At 41.1% G+C, this 21401-nt stretch overlaps 2 pseudogenes; both read right to left on the bottom strand.

Annotated features, from left to right (window-relative positions):
* Positions 1-448: 448 nt before the first annotated feature.
* LOC146454642 (uncharacterized) lies at positions 449-20471 on the bottom strand (annotated as a pseudogene).
* On the bottom strand, positions 14861-16623 carry LOC146454643 (uncharacterized; annotated as a pseudogene).
* Positions 20472-21401: the final 930 nt, after the last annotated feature.

Below are 21401 nucleotides of genomic sequence, written 5' to 3'. Positions count from 1 at the left end.
AGTTAAAAATAGCATAAATCATGTCTCATTTTGCACAACATAAATAGACCAAATCCCCTGCAGCCAAAAAAATATACCCCGGATCAGGACAGGAAAATCACGGAGATAGGAGTATTCGGTGTTCCGTGGGCTGGGGGGAGGATTGTGGATAGGGGTTGAAGAAGAGGGGCACAACGCAAACTCCTTCAGTGGCCATTGCCGTGTTGTCGCCGGATTGACTTCACTTTCGTGGATTGAGTCAGCAATTGCGGTTTTTACTGTTCATCAGCACGTTTAGGACCACTTGTAAGGATTTTTTCGAGATGATTGGCTTGATTAATTGCATTTTTTGCGAACAAACACCAGGCAAAAGAGTGAAAGGGACTTTTGCTTGCACAGCATGTGTCTCGACTCGTAGAATCCAGCTGATTGTACTCATGTCGATCTATGTGATTCTCGACAGTCAACGGTGAGGATCAGTTGCTATTCTTTGTGGTTCTTTTCGTCGAAGTGCTTAATGATTGCGGCAAGGATTCTCTTTGTGCGTGTGACTTGCAGTCTCTTGGAAGATGAAGTTGAAGGTGGATTGGAGAGAATGGAGACTACTCCTCTACTGCCAAAAGTTGAGTACAGTTTACAAAGGTCATCATACGAGAGTCCACTGCCAGTGATGTTTTGAGCCATAGATCTTTTAATCGGACCGTTGTCGTCGCTTGAATTAAACAGTTTGTCACTGAAAGTGAAGAAAAGCTCGTGGCGTCCATGAAGATATTTCATGTTTTCAACCGCGTGCGAAAGGTTTGTGACACCTGAATTTTCAACAATGGATTGTTTACTCAAGTTCAGTGGCGAGTCAAAGATGATTCTTCTCAGCGCCCTTACGTCCTCCAAGGCATCATGAGCGTTGGACTGTTCCTTGAAAAGGTGGGTGTGCAGGCTCCCCTGATTCGCCTTGCAGAATCCACCTCCATCGAGTGCAAGTGCTTTGTGATTGCCTTTGATATCACTTTTCATCAGATGTTGACTGTCTGCGAAGTAAACATTCATTTCGCCTAGGCGATCTTTGAGGCTGTTTCACTTCTTCGCAGTAGTATCGGAACGTTGAAGGATGCAGAATTATGGCCAATTAGAACTAGAACAGAAACGTTCCCCTGAGTAGCTTTCTCTTTTTGTAGGAAAGTTATGAATTCACGAAATGCTCCCTCCATGGTGACACTTTGAACTGGATTGTTTTCTTTACATAATGTTCTGCTTCCTTTGATGTTTTTTAGTGTAAGGCCATTGACAAGGTAGGCCCCAAAAGTGATGTTTCCCTGTGGGAGAATGAAGCTTGAAAATTCATGTTTACCATCTTCTGTTACTGCAGATAGTTGACAGAGTTCAGCCTGCTTTCCCGTGCATGTGGTTTTGGTATCGAACACAATAAAGTGGTAGCTTGTTTTGGAATCATACAGTAGCACATCTTTTCTCGGTCTTGGTGTGTAGGGTGGTACAATTCCTTCATAGTCTTTTAATTCGTTCGCTGATATTTTAGGCAGATCAAATGCAGCTTGAGAAATAGCTGTTTTGTCACTTGACACATCCAAGTTTAGTCCAATTGAAGATCCATAGGTCACTCCTTCACTTGCTTCCTTTCGAAGTGTTTGTGATGTTTTTTGCCTTGATATGTGGTTGCACCTGCTCTTGAATTCTTTTGTTTTTTTTCTTTCTTTGTCATAATTTGCCTTCTTGTTCATTGCTTTGACATGTTTGTCGTAGTGAAGACCAGGTTCAATGTGAAGACCTTCCAGTGTCTTCCCAGTGTAGCTGTAACCAAGGTTAGTTTGTGCCACTCCACATGCTACTCGGAAGTCACTGCTCTCGCTACCACCATTAAAAGGGTTTTTGGCTCCTGTGGTGCTGTTCAGGCTTTCGTTTTGCTGGGAATTCGCGCATGGAGTAAGTTTACTGCTCACAATGTCAGTGGAATATTGATCAAATAAATCAGTTAGGGCATTTTTCAGAGATTCTCCATACAGATCTCTACCATTTGGTAAATCTGTTCTTGTATTTTGCACCATTTTGTTTGTAGCCGCACTATGAACCATCACAAGCAGAATGCTCGCCAAATGCATGTGGGATGATACATTTTAGCCCTTGCTTCAGTGACCTAGAATCCCCTGCATTCTGGCTTATGCAATTTTTAAAGCACTTAGTTAAACAGTTGATCACCTATTGACTGAGAATGGAACAATTTGATCCCTTGAAGCGGTCCTTAAGATTGTATAGTCTAGAGTGAAGAGTTTTGCCCCCTTCCCCTTTTTTGCCATCCCATATCGTATGAAATAAAGCAATCCCAACAAGCTCGTCACTATCAGCAGAACTCGAAGATTGTTGAGCCATAGCCTTTTCCAAGTTCAAGTTAAGTTGGCACCTTTCCCTTGCAACATTCTCGACAATCTTTCCAATTTCCCTTTCTCTTCGTTTAAATATGCTCTGATTCATTGTTGGCATGTTCATTGTTGAAAGCAAGATATTTAGGTGTGTATTTGCGATGCCAGCGTGCAGGGATTCCAATGCTGCCCTAGTATTGATGTCACTTACAAGTGGACCGCGGCTTCCAGCCCTGTGCTCTCCAGACGATTTCACTTGATTTTAATGGCCACAAGAGCTGCATTTAACGCTAAAGATACTGCTAAGTCCATTTTGTTTTTCCTCTGTGATGTTAACAAGGGATAGTGAACCTATGGGCCAAAAAATTAACTACAGTGAAGAACATGTAACTTGGTCCATATATAAATTATACACTGAATTTGTTCATGTTTGAAGAAATTACTGTAAAGGCCCCCTATCCCTTGAGAATAGCCAGGGGTGGGGAGTCTTATTTCAAGCCATGACATTCGCATTTTAATACCATACAGCTAACTAAAAAAAGTGCTGGAGGGTTATGTTTTCACAAGTACAGTACAGCACAGGAAATACTTTTGGACATTGAGAGTAAGTTAGGTTGCCTTATGATATTTCAGTGATGTGTCAACCATACGTATATCTGAAGTATTGCTTTTGTTGTTATTTACAAAATTATGGTGTGTTGTTGTTCAAACATCTGAGCTCCAATGGTTGCTTATTAGAGAAAAAGCCTTTTAGATACAGTGTAGAAGAGGTGTTGGCAATCAAGTGTTAAGTAATGAATCCCAATCGAACTTATTCCATGGACTGGGTTGGAATAAGTTAACTTTCTGTGAGTTTGAGTGAGTATGAAAGTCAAACACAGCTGAACCTAATCAATCAGATTGAGTTTGATTGTATTTTATATTTTACACATGACTCAATCAGTTCAATTGCCAACAGTTTTCTGTGAGTTTTAAAATACAACAAGGAAAGCCTTGCAGCTTTATTCTGTATTATATGATGTATCAATAAAATAATATTTGAATGTGAGCCACTTCCTTTGTTTTTTGTTGTTTATAACCGGGAATAAAAAAAGTCACCAATTTCACAAAAAGGACCCACCTGCCTGACAGCTTGAACACAATTTCAGGTCATTTTGAAGAACTTGAAGATCTATCAGTCTTGTTCCACAGATATCCACTTCGTTTTCAGTTTGCTGTAATTATATTGAAATGATTACAGTCAACCAATTGCTTGCGGGTATTGAATTCTCCAGAAATGAAAAACAGAACGAACAAACTAGAATGGGCTGCTAAATCAAGCTAATTTGCAACAATTCGTTGTAATAAAATGTTCGACACTACAACAACGTACCTATTTTCCTTGGTGGTTCGAAGACGTTTTCTTCAGGTTGCTCTTCGTTGTTTTGAGCTCTGATTTCTCTTGCTCCGGCCAGATTTTGCAGTTTGATGGCCTGTCTTTTGGACCTAAAGCAACTTTTGTGTTGTGACGTGTAGTTTTCCATTTTTTGTCGTCGCTCAATTCAGGGTCGTCGCTCTTACTACCATTACTAGGAGCAGATGGAAGAAGATGCAGAGGCCGAAGACTCCCGCCAAATAACTACAGCGAGGCAAATTGAGGTTTGTTTTTCTGCTGTCAGAGGTGTTAAAGTTTCTTCGCAAAATTGTTTCCTTGCGATCTGCGGTAAAGATCGATTGCAACACAGAAGGGAATTTTGAATTCAAAACGCAAGATTGAGCTTCAGAAAAATTTGGTTTACAGATGTAAAACTATATAACACGCTTCTACTTGATAAAACGGCAGATAAAGCAGAATTTCTCTTCAAACAGGACAAAACACGAGTAAGCCGACCGCGGCCATCTTTGTTTTAGTTTTGCCGCACTTTAAATCTTGCGCATAATGAAGTAAAACGCTCGTGACCAAACTCCCCATGCGCGGAAAAGAAGTACCATCCACCTTAAAACAATCAAATAGCTAATGCACTGAAAACCGTCAGTTGGGTATTTTTAAAGGAAAAGTGTATGTAAACATTATGAATATCAAAAATGAGCACATTTGAATCTTATTGCAGTTTTTCAATGACATGCGAACTCTCAAATTCAAACCTCATCATCTAAGCACACCTCTTAGGAAACAGAAGTTCATTTCAGCCAGGTCAAAAGGTCATGTCTGTCAGTTGTGATTGATAGATTTCGATCCATTTTGTTTGTTTCTGTTTTTTAAGGTTTGTTGGCTGTTGCCACATTTACGGTGATTGACGGCAGTGAAAAACGCAGCCCTTAGTTGGGTTTTGAACTTCAGAGTTCGTATGTTATTGAAAAGCGCAATAAAAAAGAAAGATTTTTTGTACAAACAACCATAAAATAACGACACTTAACTGAGATCGTATTTCAGTTTTTCATTAATTGCCACGTCAGGACTAATTGTCAGTGTCATTCCAATAAGGAACAATAAATGAATACCTAGGAAGTTTGCTAATGCACTGAAGTCGCGGACAAAAGAAAAAGGTTCTTTTTATCCAGGTCTTGTGAATTGTTCAATATGGGCACTCGGTAGTTGCCTGCACATCGTTTCTGCGCATTTTTACTTTTTACAGGATGCACACTAATTTGCATTCTGTTCTGTCTTGCAAATGTTGACTGAATAGATTTGTTCCGCTTCAACATTTAAAATGACGCGATTTACCCACCATTCTTAATGCCAACACATGGAGATCGAAGTGCTGTTCTTTTTCTTTCCTTTTTTTTTTTCTTGAATAAAGTTCCACATGGATATAAATGGATATCAATGAATGACAGGTGTCAATGGATACCCATTCGAGTAGCGGTGCAGCCTTATGTTTCTCTCGGAAATTTTTTTACTGGTCTTAAATCTTAATAAATTTTTGCGTATTGTCGTTATTTTTTGGCTCATCTTGGGCCATTTTGAATAGACAAAATTTTCTCCAAATAACAAAGACAAAAAAAAAGAAGAAAAAAATCGTCCAAAATGTCCATGCGAATGTAAATAAAACAAATAAAAATTCTTAACATTTGTACTGTGGCTCGCATCCACTCAACACATTTTGTAAGCCCAGGAAAGGCTATTTGGGCATTGTTCACTGGAAGCAGTTGAGTAGGTGGCCCCTCAAACAATAGGCAAAACCCAGAGCTGTTGTCAACATCTGCAACTTTGCAAACACTTGATCAAAAAATTCCCTTCAAGGACCACTGGTGGGGAAAGTTCGTACCTAAAACTTCCTTTAGGTTAATCTGTCGAGCATTTGCAGCGATGGGAAGCCTCCCGAAGAGGTCCCTATCAGCGTTGACTGTTGTCAGCTTCTCACCTGTTGCTTTCACAGAAACTTTCCCTGACACATAACTAAAAGTTATAACCTTGTTATTTGGAATCGAATCCCAGAAAGAAGTTGCGCTGCAACTGTTCTTTCCTCTATGCTGTCTCACCTGAGTTCATGGAATTGCCGTTTCCTCGCTATCTGTTTTTCCTTTTCAAGGACGTGCATTTGTAAGATGCTGACAATTTGGTGTAGTAGGGAGCCTGGGGAAGATAGCTCAAGTAGTCTCCTCAAGTTGCTAGTGCACTGGTCTTCATCCGAGTCAAGTTCACCTTCTCTGTTCTCTTCAACTGTAGTGAGCACTTCGCCCATCTCCTCTGTGCAGTGCATCCACACTGTTTAACGATAAGTGAAATGAGGAAGATTATAAGCCTTATATAGCATGAGTTTGGTTTGGATGCTTTATAACTTTCTGAAGCGACTTATGACTGCGACCTGCTCACTGATCTTCTCGCATATTGAAGCTACATGGTTGTTGAAATTCAGCTGCTCATCTATGTGCTCCCCCAGTCGAGCTCTGGGGTTGCTCTAGTTTGCAGGTGGTTAAAGGCTCTATAGATGTTCCATCGACCGAGAAATTAATTTTATCTTCCTCTGTTTGGTTTTTTTGGGGATTAGTTCTTCTGTAGATTAAAAATTCACACTTCTTAGCATTTAGAAGAAGGCCACTGTCCATGATCCAACTCAAAACCACAGCTAGTTTAGAATTTAGGGTCCTCTGTACATTTCTAACGTTCGCGTTACTGAAATGAAGTTGTTTATCATCTGCATTAGCCAATATTTTAGCTTTCTTGATGTTTTAGTACAGATCATTTATGAAAATGGTGAATAGGTGCGGGCCAAGTACACATCCTTGTGGGACACCTGACGTTAGCTTCCCAGTGCATGAGCTAGTGTTGCTGACCCTAACACATTGTATTCTGTTCTTCAAATAGTTTATTTGTAACTCTAGGCTAACAACGTATGCTGAAAGTTTTTCAAGTAGTAGGTTGTAAGGAAGGCAATCAAAACAGGTTTGATAAATGTCTTCCCAATTTGGGCTCTGTCGGGTTTCAGAAGGTTACAATATAAGTCTCCAAGTAGTGTGTAATAATCAGAAAGCTTGCTAATCGATTCCATAAGTCATTCTAGTTTGGATGCCAGATTTCTTTTGTTATTTTTGGTGGTCTGTATAGACCAGCCAAGATCAATCTAGGTGAGATCCTTTTGGGCCTGACCTTGATGGTAATTGATTCTGAACCAGTTGTTTTGGCATTTTTAACGTGTTTTGTGAGAAGGTCAGACCTTGCAAAATTATGAGACGACCTCCGAAATTGGTTCTACATTGTATCTTGTCAATACAACTTGAAACCTTTGACATAAAACTTGCTGTCTGGATAGCTGTCATCGATTCTAGTCTTTAAGCTTGTTTAGTTCCGTTGCTTTTGCATCTGTTTCACTTGGTGTTTGGAGCAACCACCTCAGGAATTCAAAAAAAGTGATCATAACCAGAGCTGGTCGCTTACAAGAATGGGCTCTCATAAGCGACCATGCCCTAAAACAATAGAGGTTGGTCGTTTACGAGAGCTTTTTAGCATAAAAGTTTGGATATGTAAATGAGTTGTTAATATTGTTGTATAGTATAGTATTATAGATAATATTTAGTTATTGCCTGTGGTAAAAGGGGTTTGCGAAGGTATAGTTCATGCATCCACAGAGATTAAAAACTTCTAATTTTTCATTCAGATGATTACAATGCGTAGCAGAACAACTGAAATGAAATGTCACATGAAATGTCTTGCCTTTTTAAAGGGAAGCTTAACCCTGTTTCTGACGAAGAGGCACAACGGGAAATAAGGACACGTGTGTCCCCGTCATCCACGGAGCGAGAAATTGCTTCTGTGGAAATGTTGCCAAATCCACAGGCTCCTCTTGCAGGTGACAGCTGAGAGGAGAGTTAAGAGGTGCCGCCCTAGACCCAGTCGCGAGCACAAGGTCTCGGCTGATGCATGGGCCATCAGCCCCCTCCAACCGAGCGTCACACTGGAAAACAGAACCGTATTGTCAGAGATGTTACGCGCAACCCAGCTTCTGATGTCCGGGACATCATAATTCTGGACTTTACGCTCGTGCACCTCATGAAGTACTGCATTGTCCGCAATAATCTTCACATCCAGCACGAGGGTGGACCTAGATGGATGATTGAAGATTAGGCCCGGTCTACGCAGGCCTGCCGTAGTTGGAATGGCAGGCTCTCTGATACAAGACCACCCGGCTTTACCCACAGTCTGGGAGACAATCCTATCGTGTCTGGAGACTCTCGAGCCGAGAGTTCTCGGACAAACTTGTAGGATGTGCCCAAGTGATCCAGTTCGCAGGCAAGTGCCACATAGGACGCTTATACCTGTGCGACCCCTGGCAGCACGAACTGCTGTGGGAAAAAGGTTGCCTCTCACCTTCACCGCGCCAATGTAGTTGGCGCCGCTCAGCAGTTGTGTGGCATCAGCAACCCCCTGATGTTAGTTTGGGACAAGGTCGCTTTTGCGCAAGCCCCTGCCGTCAACAGAGGAGTGCAGATCAGCCACGAGGGCAACCAGAAGGCTTTCTCCGCTAGTGATCTGCATCCCCCTGTAACGACTGGGCTCCCTTTGCTTAGGCAGCAAGGACTCGGCACCGTCCGTTGACAGCATCTCCCTAATCACTGGGTCAATTGTCGCAGAGACGGTCAATGCACTTGATCTTCATCAATGGGACCCGACGGTCGAGAAGGACGATACCAAGACCACCATCAAAGATCTTAGCATGGAAGAAGGCCTTGGGAATATCACTCGGCAACTTTAACCAGGATCGTACAGCCGCACTAACGGACATGTCTAGCCAATTCAAGTACTTCTTACTAGTCGAGGTCAATACCAACTGGTGGTATAAGGCTGGAATGAGATTGTTGGTGAGGACAAACAGACGCTGCTGGGGCTTAAGGGGGGTTCGGGATATGTTCCCAAACCCCTCGTTAAGCTTGCCAGCGATGTCCGCCCTCATTCTCATTGGAGAGAGAGGAACCCGCAGATATCGCTGAGTATCAGCGACACCTATTGCAGGAATTGGTTGCCCGAAAACCTGCAGATGGGGATGTGGGTTGACAATCCACATCTTCCTCTTGCCATCAATGTCAATCCGCAGACTGGCTGACTTTCCATTCAGCCCCGCACTAACTTCCAAGCCACTGAGCCGAAACTCAGCAGCAAGGTCGTCGAGCAGGTGATGTCGTCTGCGAATGCTCCGGCATTTACTCTCGCCTCCCCAACCATTACTCGAAGCTCAGGATCAAGGCAGTCCAGAGCCCAGTCGATAGTAGCGTTGAGGCAGTGGACAGAGAGGATCGCCCCGTCTCACCCCCCACAACACCCTGATAGGCTCACTGCCATCAGGGCCAATGCATAGGCATGTCCAGGCGTCCCTGTAGAGCTTGCCCAGATAGCCTAACAAAGGGGGTGGTACACCCATCCTCCCAGCAACGAGCAAGAGACTCCCGTAGCTCACAGAGTCAAAGGCCTTCTTAATGTCAAGAAAGGCGATGTTGAGCAGTCGGAGTGTCCTCTGATGTTGGCGTATGATTGTCTGCATCCCCTTTCATAAACGCCTTTTGGCGTGTGTTCCACAGAAGAGTTGCCTCTAACCGGGAAGCGAGGATCTTATGGAAGCAATGCAAGATGGTATCTGATATTTTAATCGGGTGTTGTTTCTCAGGTGACGTGGTGCCCTGCTGTCTGACGATCAGGACAGTCTCCCCGCGGGGGAAAGGTGAAGGCGGATAACCTGCCAGCAGCCACACATTAAAGTGGGCCGCCACTTCACTCCGCCTTAGCCGTTTCAAGTCACTAAGGGATTGGCGATTCGGCCCCAGGGGCCCCGTCAGACATCCCTTTGAATGTTCTGGTCACATCCTCAATGGTAATAGGTTTGACCAGCTCCAACTCAACCGGCCCTTTTAGAGGAGGTCTATGATTGTCGTGCAAGGATGGCTGTTAAAATATGCCACGCCAGTACAGCTCTTGTATTGCCATAGGTACTGGGGAAGGTTGCTCCTCCTAAGTACCGGAGAGGACGTCGCTCCTCCTCACCAGCAAAAGGATCGTCAATCTCAATGGCTTCTACTTCATCAGGATACATCCCCACGTGCTTTAAACACCTAGTTATAACTTCTGGCTTCACCTCCTCCCAAGTTCTCGCCATCCACCTGGTAGCCTTTCCCGGCTCCCATCCTTCCACCTCTTCATCCCGTTCAGCCACAGAACATTTGAAACGAACACATACAGGTCTGTCACACGAAATACAACTGTATTTCACTTTAGCCTCGCATGACCAACAGGTCTGATTCAAGGTTTTTTGAAAAAGGGCTGCAGCAGTCACCATGTTTTCTATTTTCGCGGGAACTGTTCTCCCCGTGTGCATGCTATGCACGTGAAAACAGTGAGTGTGGGCTCAAAATTAGCCGGTGGAATGATTTATGTCATCGAAAAATAATGTATGCATTTACTTTGATGCGACTGGAAAGCGACGTATAAAAGTGACACGCCTTTCAGAAGTTATGTCCGTCTGGGGCACACAAAGAAAACGTCTCAATGAATATCATTTAGTAGGAACAATCTAGTTCGTTTTATACATCACTTTACTGTCGAAGAAAACTGCTGGAATTGAATTTGTTTGCATTAAATTTGTCTCTAATGCGACATATAAACAGGGCGTTAGAAAGTTCTGTAAACATTGATAAAAAAACTTTCCCCTGCAATAAAATTAAATTTAAACTAAATCAACTTTATATAAAGACGGTAACGCCAGACAGTACTTCAACTGAATAACTAGTGGCCCTCAAATTAAAATTGTGTAGGTAACAAAAATACATATCATTAAAGACAAAGAATTATAAATATATACATAAATAAGACTAAAAGAGTAAAAACTATATCTACAATTATAAACGAGTGTCTACAAATATAATTACGATAAAAATACTGCTAAGATGGGTCAAGCGAGAGGAAGGTTGTGAAGTGCCGGACTAACATATGGCAAAACATAAAATTGTTTCACTTAAACTAAAATGACTTGCAATACATTCCAACATAGGAATAAGCGATCATTTTAGGAGCAAAATAGTTGAGGACTGAATGGAAGCCCTCCAAACAGCTTGTCTATGCCAGGGGCGAAGCTTGCTTGATCCCTTTTACCAAGGTGTTATCCGTCACCACCTTGTACAGTTTTTCATAGACTAGAGTTCCTAAATGAAAATGAAATCTGGTAAGAACTTTTATTGATATTGATTCCTCAGTAACATTCACATGACATTAACAAAAGGATGAAAAATACAAAGCAATAATGGGTATGTAAGTCAGATGCCAGACATCAAAGTAGTGGACAATGTGGTTGAGTACTTTCTACATGACTGGGTATGGAGACATGCCTGTCTGAAATAAAGGTGGTGATTAGAAGTCCACAACCAATCAAATACTCCATGCACTGTTTGAAGGCCATGAACTCCATTCCAGTACTGCTTCCTTCTTGGCTCCTCTAACAATAATAAAAGACAGAAATATACAAAAGAGAACTCAGTCTGATGTGATGTGGAAATGGCCATGGGATAATCTATCACACTTCACTGAGTCAGTGCAAAGAATACATGCATCCATTTGTGCACACTGTACAGTAGGGCTGACACTGTAACAGCCTTCACATTTTACAAGGGGTCCTTCCTAAGGCACATGATATGGGGTAGCTGTATTTCCCGAACTGTTTGTGAAATCCCTGAGTGAAGGGAAAATTTACAAAACCAACCAACCTGAACCAAGGCAAAATGTACTATCATAGGGATGCTGCAGCAGAAGATTGTGTAGGTCCCAAATTTTGCACTATGCCCCATACTTTCATGGTGCCTATCTCCTGTAATAGTAATGCCACCCTGGGCAGACTTAAACTTGGCGAGCATGCTACTTTGGTACTTCTGCCAGTACAGGTAGATGGTTGGAAAAAGCTAATTCTGCAAAAAAGACACAGTAAAAAGTAGTGAATTGAAAATAAAACATCCTTGCGTATGATCCCCTCAGGAAAAGGGTCAGTCGATCACACCCTAAGGTAAAACTTGCACTTAACGTTTAGATTTACAAGCATCATAGTCATCTGTTTCTGTTTCGGTCGTTTCCGTCTCTCTGTTTATGTTTGATAGTGTGAGCCTGATCCATCCTCCTCGTCCTCTTCCTCCTCTATCTGCTCTTGTCCTCCCTCAGCATCAGACTCGCTGTCATATCTTTCCATGGCCTCATGGTCCTCAGCTGGGGTCGTGTCCTTACTGGTTTTTGCTTCATGGGCTTTAACTTAAAAAATAAGTAAACACATAAGCCTGAGTTGATGGATTCCAGGAAAACATGCTTACCTGCACCAATTTGTATTTACTGTGCGTGTGCTTGAAGGAGGTAAGCCATGAGAATTTTCAAACAGATTTAGTACTTGGGAAATGCAAAATCCTGGGATGAAACAGTTGTGTGTAAGGATACATGTCTTGTCTGTTTACACTGGTAAACAAAGGTATCAAGCTTCACGCATTGGCCAAGTAATCCCTAAATCCAACCTTTTGTACAACATTTCATGGTCTTATATCACCGAAAATGAAAAGTTTACATCTTGTTATATATAAAAGGAAGGTGAGATAATATGGAACATAAAGTGTTCCACCAAATGTCCAAAGAGAGGGAAATACAAAAAATTGTTGATGCAGTAAGGAAGAAAATATGTTTTATCAATTCACCTCATTTCTATTAACAGCTTTGGTAAAAAGTCGAATCACTTCAACATTTTATTATTACCACACAGTGCGTGCTTATAGCTTTCTTTTGATACTTCTGGTTTTCTGCCTTCCTTTTGCCGAGCTGTCCATGCAGAGATACTATCTTGTTCTTCAAGATCCCGTTCTGTGTTTGGCGGGCAGTACAGCCGGCACATTCTATCTCTTCTTCCTCTTCCGTATTGAAGACACTCTCATGTGGTTGATAAGAGAAACTACATACTGGCTCAGCACACTCCTTTTGTCTATCACTACAACCAGCCTCAACTACTGGTTGCACTTTCGCAACTTTTGGTTTTGATTCCCAATCAGGAGGGATGTTGCGCACTATTATCAAAACTTGACATTGCCTCTTTGAGAACCGAAACGAAACAAATATTCAACAGGATCAATAGGATAGAAGAGTATGAATTATATCAACTATACAACGCAACTCAAAAATAACTGGTGATAAATCACACCTTCCTCTTCCCTCAATCTGTCAAGGGCTTTTGGTTTGCATTCGATCCACTTACAGCGTGGATAGCTGGGAAGACACGGATGCCGAAGTCGTCTTTTTTAAGCAATCAATTCATTATGTCGCTCTCTTGGCCACCATCCACATTCCAAAACTGTCGCCTGAAGTCTTCAGGTTTGAAATGCACTGAGCATAACACTGACCTCTTCAATGGTTACCACTTCACAAGTTTCTGCTTCTTAAAGTTGATCCGTTTCTTCCTTCTTCTTTTCGGTTCTGGACGTTCATCACCCTAATGTGGTATAAAATGCATCGATATGCCCTCTTTAGGATTTCTAACGTTGCCACAACCAGCAGCGGCGCACCTAGTAGGCATTTTCTTTAAGTTTGCAAGGGATTTTGAAGGACTTTCCATTCAACTCACATGTAAACAAAGGGAAAATGCCGAAACTGAACTACAGGGTGTTCTTGTTTTGACGTTATACACTGCTAGTCCCATGCCCCTAAAACGCGGACGTGAACCAATATGGCCCCATTTTTATTGAATTTTCTGTATTTCGACCAGCGGCAGAAGAACAATAATTCAAGCAAATCAAAAAATTTTTTCAGCTATTCACTCCACATAATATGCAAATTTTTTTTAGCGAAAAAAAATTGGGGGCTAAGTGCACTTTTACTGAGCTGTGTTAGAATCGCGATAGTGGACTTCCACTTTTCTTTTTTGAGAGATCTGCTAGAGAGGTTCCACCAATCAGCTCAAATTTGTAAGAATTTTTAAACCAGTCTTCTGTAAAATGCTCATTACGCACATACACATTTGCAAGATCCTTTGGCAGCTCGAATCTTTTGTCATGACGTAACTGGTCGAGCCACTTACTGGCAAATCATGAAAAGAGACAACTCTTTCTTTTCTGTTCTCTTTTGGATCTGTTATTGCAGTCTGGAGCCGAACACAGCATTTTCAGTCCACAATAAAAAAACTTTACAGCAGAAAAATACACCACTGCCACGATTTGAGATTCCTGTTGTCAGTTTGCGGAAATTTGTTGGAGGGTATGACATCAAGAAGAAGCGGCCAGGCTGTTGTGGTCATACGTCGGGCCAAATGTCGCGATCTTCGTCAAAACGTGGTAGGCCGCCAAGGAATGAAAAAAACACGACGATTCTGTTGCGAGAGATCACTTTCCATCTCTGGATCCAGGAGAAGATTGATCTTGGTTTTCAGGGAACACCGATAGCGAATTTGCGGAGTTTCTTTTACATAGTTTGGTCCAACGTAAGCAATTTGAACAAGAAAGCGTGAGGATGGATGATGGAGCAAAGGTCAAGAAGAACAGAACTGCAGCGAACAGTAAGTAGTTTGTTTTGCGTTGAAAGTAGAGTTAGCGTTGCTTTTCCTTTGTTTGATTTATTTACAATGATAATAGTATTGTTGGTGATTATTTCGAGTGCGGAGTCTTGGGTATATCAGCTATTTTCAATACCGCGTTTCAAAAAGGAGATCTCCTATCCATTCAACACCAGCAAAAGCTGAAATGGCAGCAGTGACTAGCCTTTTCTTGTCTCCTGTTGTAGCAAGCAATGTAGCAAATGAAAGGTACACTTTACCTTATAGTCAGTAGTACATATATACATTGTAGCACAACTTAGCTAGTGCTCTTGGTATCCAAAAAGAAAATTGCTGGTAACCATGCATTTTTAAGGGATAATAAAGCTTCAATATAAAAAAACTTAACTCCATACATTGCTTTGTATTTTACTACTGTTTTGAATTCTAGTTCCTTAAGCGTGGTTACCCCCAATTTTTTTGGTAAAATCTGCTTTTCCCGCATAGTCATAAACCGCACAAAAATACTTCTGTATTAGTAGGCACTGTCCTTAAACAATACTACGATCTTCTAAATCCTAAATACTGTCCATCTAAAGCTGACTATGCTTCCCTTACAATCCTAACTGTGCAAGCTGGGCAAAATTTTCTGTTTCCCCGACCCAGTTTACCAAAACGCCACGAAACAAACTGGCGGTATGCAGCTTTTCAAAAGCTATTAGATGCGTAACCGGGTTCCTCTACCCTTATGTCACATCTTGGACGTATTGCAATTGTTAACACTCCCCTGTCATACAAATGTTCTGAAACAGTTCATAAGAGGACACACATGTGCGTTTTCCACAACATTTCTTTTCTTCTGGTGTTGGCATAAGTCTGCATACCCCACAGACACACCACTCTGGTGGTTCACTCTCGGGTGCACCTTCAGGGTTGGGGTGACCTGTATCTACCGCAATCAAATTCTTTGCATAATCCAAACTGCCTCGTCCATTGCTAAGCAACTCAAGAAGCAAACAAGCAAGATCCTTTTCCTCTGGGGTGATCGTTCTGATGAAGGCCTTTAAAAATAATCAAAACAAATTAATGTTTATCTTTTCCGAGTGAGGGGATGATTGTGGGGTCTAAACTATTGAAGGGAATCAGCAACCGGTATTTTGTGGCCGAGGTTTTGCAAGCAAAGCAAGAAACTCTACAATTGAAAAACCCATTTTTGATCATGCCACCTGCTTCAAGATTCAACATACAGTACATGTAGCATACTGAGCGAACTGAGTTTCAGTGTGAAGATTCATTTACCAGTTGAAGACCCCAAGTGTTACCTTTGGTGGTACCAAAACACCCTACAAACTTTGATAGGCCAAAAATATACCTTTCCATTTTGAATACAGAAGCAGTATTATACGTTCTCGGTATGAGAGAAAAACAAAACAAACCAAAATCAAATACACGACGGAAGAAAAAAGACTCTTCAAAAAGTAAACAAAACAATACACTTGAAAAAATAGTAAGTATTTCATAGTTTTATAGTGTTACTTCTACTACTGAGGAAAGCATAATACATACTGCGTACATGCACTGCTTACGATTGAAGCAATGATTAAACACAATGGAAGAATTACAACCTTGGGACCAGTTGCAGCGAAATTTATCCACTGTTGGCAATTCGCGAAGAAATTTGAGGTTGAGAAACATTGTTATTCATAGCAATCATGAACATTGTTTCGGCAGCATTTCTTACCCCAATTTCTTTCTAGACTTGGATGCTGCAGCTTGATGTCTGTCAAAAGCATTGCTAAGAAGTCGAGCAACAGCTGCTGGAGCATTGGAAGAGATCTCTTTTCTGTTCAAACAAGGTTTTCCTTCTGGACCACAATCACAGTTCGCAGAACAGGGCAAACCATTGTCACGGCAAACACAACCTCTTGTCCTTCCAGACTTACTTCTGCAAGTATTCTTTCAGTGACATGTCTGCATGCAAACAAGCATTCATAAACAGCTCTAAAAATAAAGGCCTACAAATTTCAGAGACCAAGTCACATGCATGTGAAGGAGATATACGAATTAAGTATTTGCTTTCGAAAGTCTTGAATAGTGAAACATTCCAGGAGAACAAGCAACCAACACCAATACGTCATGCATACACAGTTAAAATGCAGTTACTGTCACCTACAAGGATTAAGGCTTTTTTTTCTCTATAAAATGGAACTATAGTCACAATATTTTCGTCATAGAAGTGGGTTTTCACATGAGGAAGAAAAAAACGAGTTTCTACTTACCATGCGGGTTTCAACGCTAACAGCCAGATCATCTTGTTGTGGCATCTCGTCATCAGGTTTCTCTCGAATAATCGAACCATACCTATTAACTGGTCTTCCTTAAATTGAGAACATACTTCAATTCTCAAGCTAGAGTTTATCAGGTAAAAATAAAAAATAAAATAAAATAAATAAATAAATGGGAATTTCAGTGGAATCCACGGGGTTGCTCTTCTCTCCACTGTTTCCAGGTCGAATTGGAATTTGGAAATGTTGGTTTTTGTGGAGGGAGGAAAACCGGAGAACCCGGAGAAAAACCCTCGGAGCAGGGACGAGAACCAACAACAAACTCAACCCACATGACGCCGAGTCCGGGAATCGAACCCGGGCTACATTGGTGGGAGGCGAGTGCTCTCACCACTGCGCCATCCCTGCTCCCACATATCCCACGTATCATTGGACGCGATGAAATTATGGCGCGATGAGATGTCACCTCACTCGCTATTATTCTTACCAATGTCCCGGATAAAAACAACAACAATCGCCCGCAAAGCACACTGGTTGGGAGGGACCCTTTAAGTCCAATGTTACTTTCATGAGTTTCGCCTTCTTTAGCTTCTTTATTGCCACCAATTTTTAATTTCTGTTTGTGCAACTGGGCTCGTGGCCGTTGAAAATAAAGACTTTTTTCTCAACTTGTCTTGAGTGGCTTTGTGATCTTTTTTTTTTTTAATGTGATAGAAACAGTATTCCCCAACTTGAATGTTGGGGCTTTCCAGTGTGTTGCTGATATAATGATGTCCAAGGTCTACTTGAGAGATTCCCCAGGCCACCCTAAAATCGTTGCTCTCGCTGTTGCCATAGTACCTAATTTTTGGGTTTTGGATCCAACAACAATGTTCAGGGCCTCATTTCGTTGAGAATTTGCCCCAGGTGCAAGTTTTGGTATGACTATGTCAGTGCAGTATTCAACGAAAATTGTTCGAACAGCTTTACGAAGCTCATCTCCAAATAGATGCTTCCCATAAGGAAGGTCGGAGTGTTTGTAGTTTTGAGGGTCTTGTTAGGCTCTACACCACGAATCATCACAATTTGTGTGATCGCTGAAAGCATGTGGCACAATGTTTTGCAATGTTTTTTGGAGAGATAATGGATTTCCCTTGTTTTGAGACACACTGTAGCTGAAACATTTTACTAAATAGTTCATTACTTTTTGAGAGAGAACAGATGAATTTGTGAACTTTCCTCTTTGGGCCAAATTGTTAAGTCTTGTGGTAAGAGATCTTTTTGCATGAATGATTTCTGTCCATTTTTCTACTGCATATGGTACTTTTTGTCTAATGTAGGCAGCTGTAGTTGAATCATCATCACCTGTGTAGACAGATAGTTTAACATTTGATTTTTGGCCTCGTGTGAAAAGATCTACAGCTGCCACTGGCTCCATTGCCTTACAAGAAGCAAAGTGATTCATTCGGCAGTCATGCTTCTTTGCAGTTTTTCCAGATTTCTGAGCATTTGCACAACGCCTGCATGTTTTTGTTCTTGTTGTGTAGTCTATTTATTACTTTGCCAGTTAAACCCATGACTGCAGCTTGGCCAGTTGATGAGTTGTGGCCTTTACCTCGTTTTTGCCAGGCCATGTCGTAAGAGCATGACATGCTAATATCCCCTTGCTGATCCTCCTTTGTACCAGATTTGATTGCAGCATTTCTTTCATCATTCATAACTTTCTCACAACTTTGTTTGGCTACTGATTCAACTGCATGACCGATTTCTCTTTCTCTATTCTTAATGTTACTGGTTTAAGCAGGTAGTATTCAATGTACCTAAGAAATTATTTAAGTGGGTTTCCCCAATTCCTGTGTGAAGGCATCCAAGAACAGCCCTCGAGTTAATGTCATGTGCCGGGGGACCACGTGCACCACTTTTGTGTTCACGGGAGGTCTTGACATACTGTACATTTTACTGTACTGTAAACACTGATGCCAGTCCAAATATTTTTTCTGTGATCTTTTAGCATAATGACAAATTTGCTGAAAATGAAATTGACAAATTCAGTAATTTTCTGGCAATACTCAGGTTTATAGTTTGGTCTAAACTTCTAGATAAGGACTGAACATGGGCACAGCGTACATGTGGTAGAGAACACAGAGGCTAAGCCACATCTCTATCTCTTTTTTTCAGTTTTATTGCATATTTATGACAATTGTGCTGAAAATTAAATGAAAAATTGAGTGTCATGAACAGAAGTACTATTGGGTTAATTTCAAGTCCATTTATGTTTTACCACAGAAACGTGACAAATCAGATGACAAAACATTTGGGTTTGTTTTTGTGGTAAAAAAAATTAATCTGAGTGTGGTTTTCACATGGAAAAAGACATACAGATACATGGCTTATCTAGCTATTGTAGGTAAAGCTGAATATCAGGTAAATAAGATTTCAAATCATGAATTTTTATTTTCCTTCGATTTATAGTCATGATTACAGCAAACTGGAATAGTGGAAAATAAAAATCAATGAAAATATTTCGAAATCATTCGAACCTGAATTTCATTTAAAATAATGTCCATTTCATGTAATTTTTATGGTAGAACTGTTTACTAAATTGTACATTATTACATTTATTTGTTATTTATTATTGCTTTTGCGAAGAGAAAATGAATGATGTGCAAACATTGATTAACAAATTTGTAGTAATTTTTTAATGCCAGTTTGGGCTCCTAGTCTTATGTTATTTTCATATAACACACCTATCAATTTTTTACCCGGATAAGGGGGGAGGGGGGAGGGGGGAAGGGAACAGGGCATAGGGTTCGGATTTGACATTGTCAAGAAAATAATTGTCAAATTCCCTACCCCAGGGAGAATGTTTGTAGTCAGATAAACAAGAAATCCCCACCCAAGGACAACACTGCCCCACTATGGGTCAAGAAAAAAAAACTCGAGTTATCCATCCCCCTGGGACAGTAAGATCAGTAAAATTGCCACCCAATGCCCTCACCCCTCTTCCGCCTGATAAACATTGACGGGTGTATAAGTTCCAGAAAAAATTGCAGCATTTTCTTTGATTGTTTTAGTTGAATTAAAATACTATACACCTTGAACAACCGTCTTGAAAGAGTACTTGGTCTCACCTGATTTACAATGTTGACATCTTTGCAGCCCATACCTGATTTCATCCAGGTCTATTATTCTGGATCCATATGGTATTAACTCCTCCTTTAGCTCTTTGGTCTAACGAGAATTCAGTTTTTATGATTAACGTTATGGGAGCCTGTAAACACGAATTTAATCAGCTCTCTCCAGTTGTGAGTAAGGTCAGTAAGGATTAGAAAAGTGTGCCAGTTTTCAACATAAAATTCGTTCAATAAATGCACATTTCCCCAAAGGGGCTTTTTAAAGACAACAAATAATTTAAGTTGCAAACAGAGCCTGAATCACCAAAAACAATGTTATATGATAAGAATTTGGCAAGAAAAAAGCGAATTGTTTGGAAAAGTAACCATGCAGACAGAAAAGGAAAGGGTTTCTGTGTTTGCTAGTGCGTGTTGATGGATAACATCTTCGTAATAATTTTATTTAGTGTGTCTAAAAAACACTCTTACCTGAGTTGTGCGCGTTTCTCTCTTTGTTCTAGGTTCGTTTTCATCTGGTTGTTCGGTAGTTAACTCCAGTTTCCTCTTTGCCCTCCATTCCGTTATACGTGTAGTCCTATCAAAGCCAGTCTGTTTTTCCACTCTCGATTTACGAGTAAATCAGCCTCCTTCGTTGCAAAAAAATTCACTTGTTGGGGTTTGGTGACATTCTTTGTCCACCGAACTTAATATAACGCCGCCAACCATACACATGACACCTCCAGCACTCCACAACTTTGAATGGTAGTCGCCACTTTCATTGCTTTTCTCTTCCATCAATGCTAAACTGGCCACGCACAGCAAAAACTTTTTTGAGATCGACGGCAGATGAGCATATTTACGAAATGCACTCGTTTGTTGCTGTACTGCTGCAGCTCCAGACAAGAGAGGGACTGTTTGTAAACTGTTTTGCTGAATAGTTTTTCACAGCAAAGAAAGGAAAGACAAACGAGACGTTTGCGCCAAATAACTATTTTGAGCCACATGACAAGCTTTGAAAGGCTCAAAACCTGTTATGCAAATTAGCTGAGGGCAAATTGAATGTTCCCTCGGCTAATTTGCATAAGTAACTCTATGCCATGGTTTGACACCTTGTAGCTTCATGAAGATCGAATGAGGTGTTTTTTTTCCTCTAGTTTTCTTTTCTTCTCATTGCTGTGGCGTGCAATTGTTAGTGGACTGGGTTGTGCTGTCGTGATTTCCTCCACCTTTAACTCTTCTGCTGGTTCTTCTGCTGGACTTTTTGCTAGACCATTCTTTCTTTTTCCTCCTCTTGCTTTGCTCTTTCCAAAGCTTCTTAAAGTGTGCAAGTTGCTCTTTGGTAAATTCCTTCCGTCTTAATTTGCGTCTTCTTCCAAATTCCATCACAAGTTAGGGAAAATGACGACGAACTGTTTTTCTACATGGCACATTGAAAACATAACAAGGGTCCATTGTTTCTCAGCCGAGCTAAGAGAAAATGCTTTCATTTTATTGGTTAGAATAACAATAGAAACACAGCAAGTGTTCGCCATTCAACACCATCAACCATCGGTCCACTTTTAACATGGCTGATACATGCGTGTACCTTCGTTGTGAGGAGTGTTCTAAAAAGTTAAGAACTTTCCATGCACTTTTAAAGCACTTTGAGCAACACCACGTTAACAAACAACACCCAAAACGGGCAATGTTTTTACAGAATGATGAAGAAGTTCAGCTGACAGTTCC

Source organism: Pavona decussata, unplaced genomic scaffold (genome assembly GCF_977016875.1).
Source record: "Pavona decussata unplaced genomic scaffold, jaPavDecu1.1 SCAFFOLD_300, whole genome shotgun sequence".
In the NCBI taxonomy this organism is placed as follows: domain Eukaryota; kingdom Metazoa; phylum Cnidaria; class Anthozoa; order Scleractinia; family Agariciidae; genus Pavona; species Pavona decussata.
This window is presented reverse-complemented; position numbering and strand designations above follow the sequence as displayed.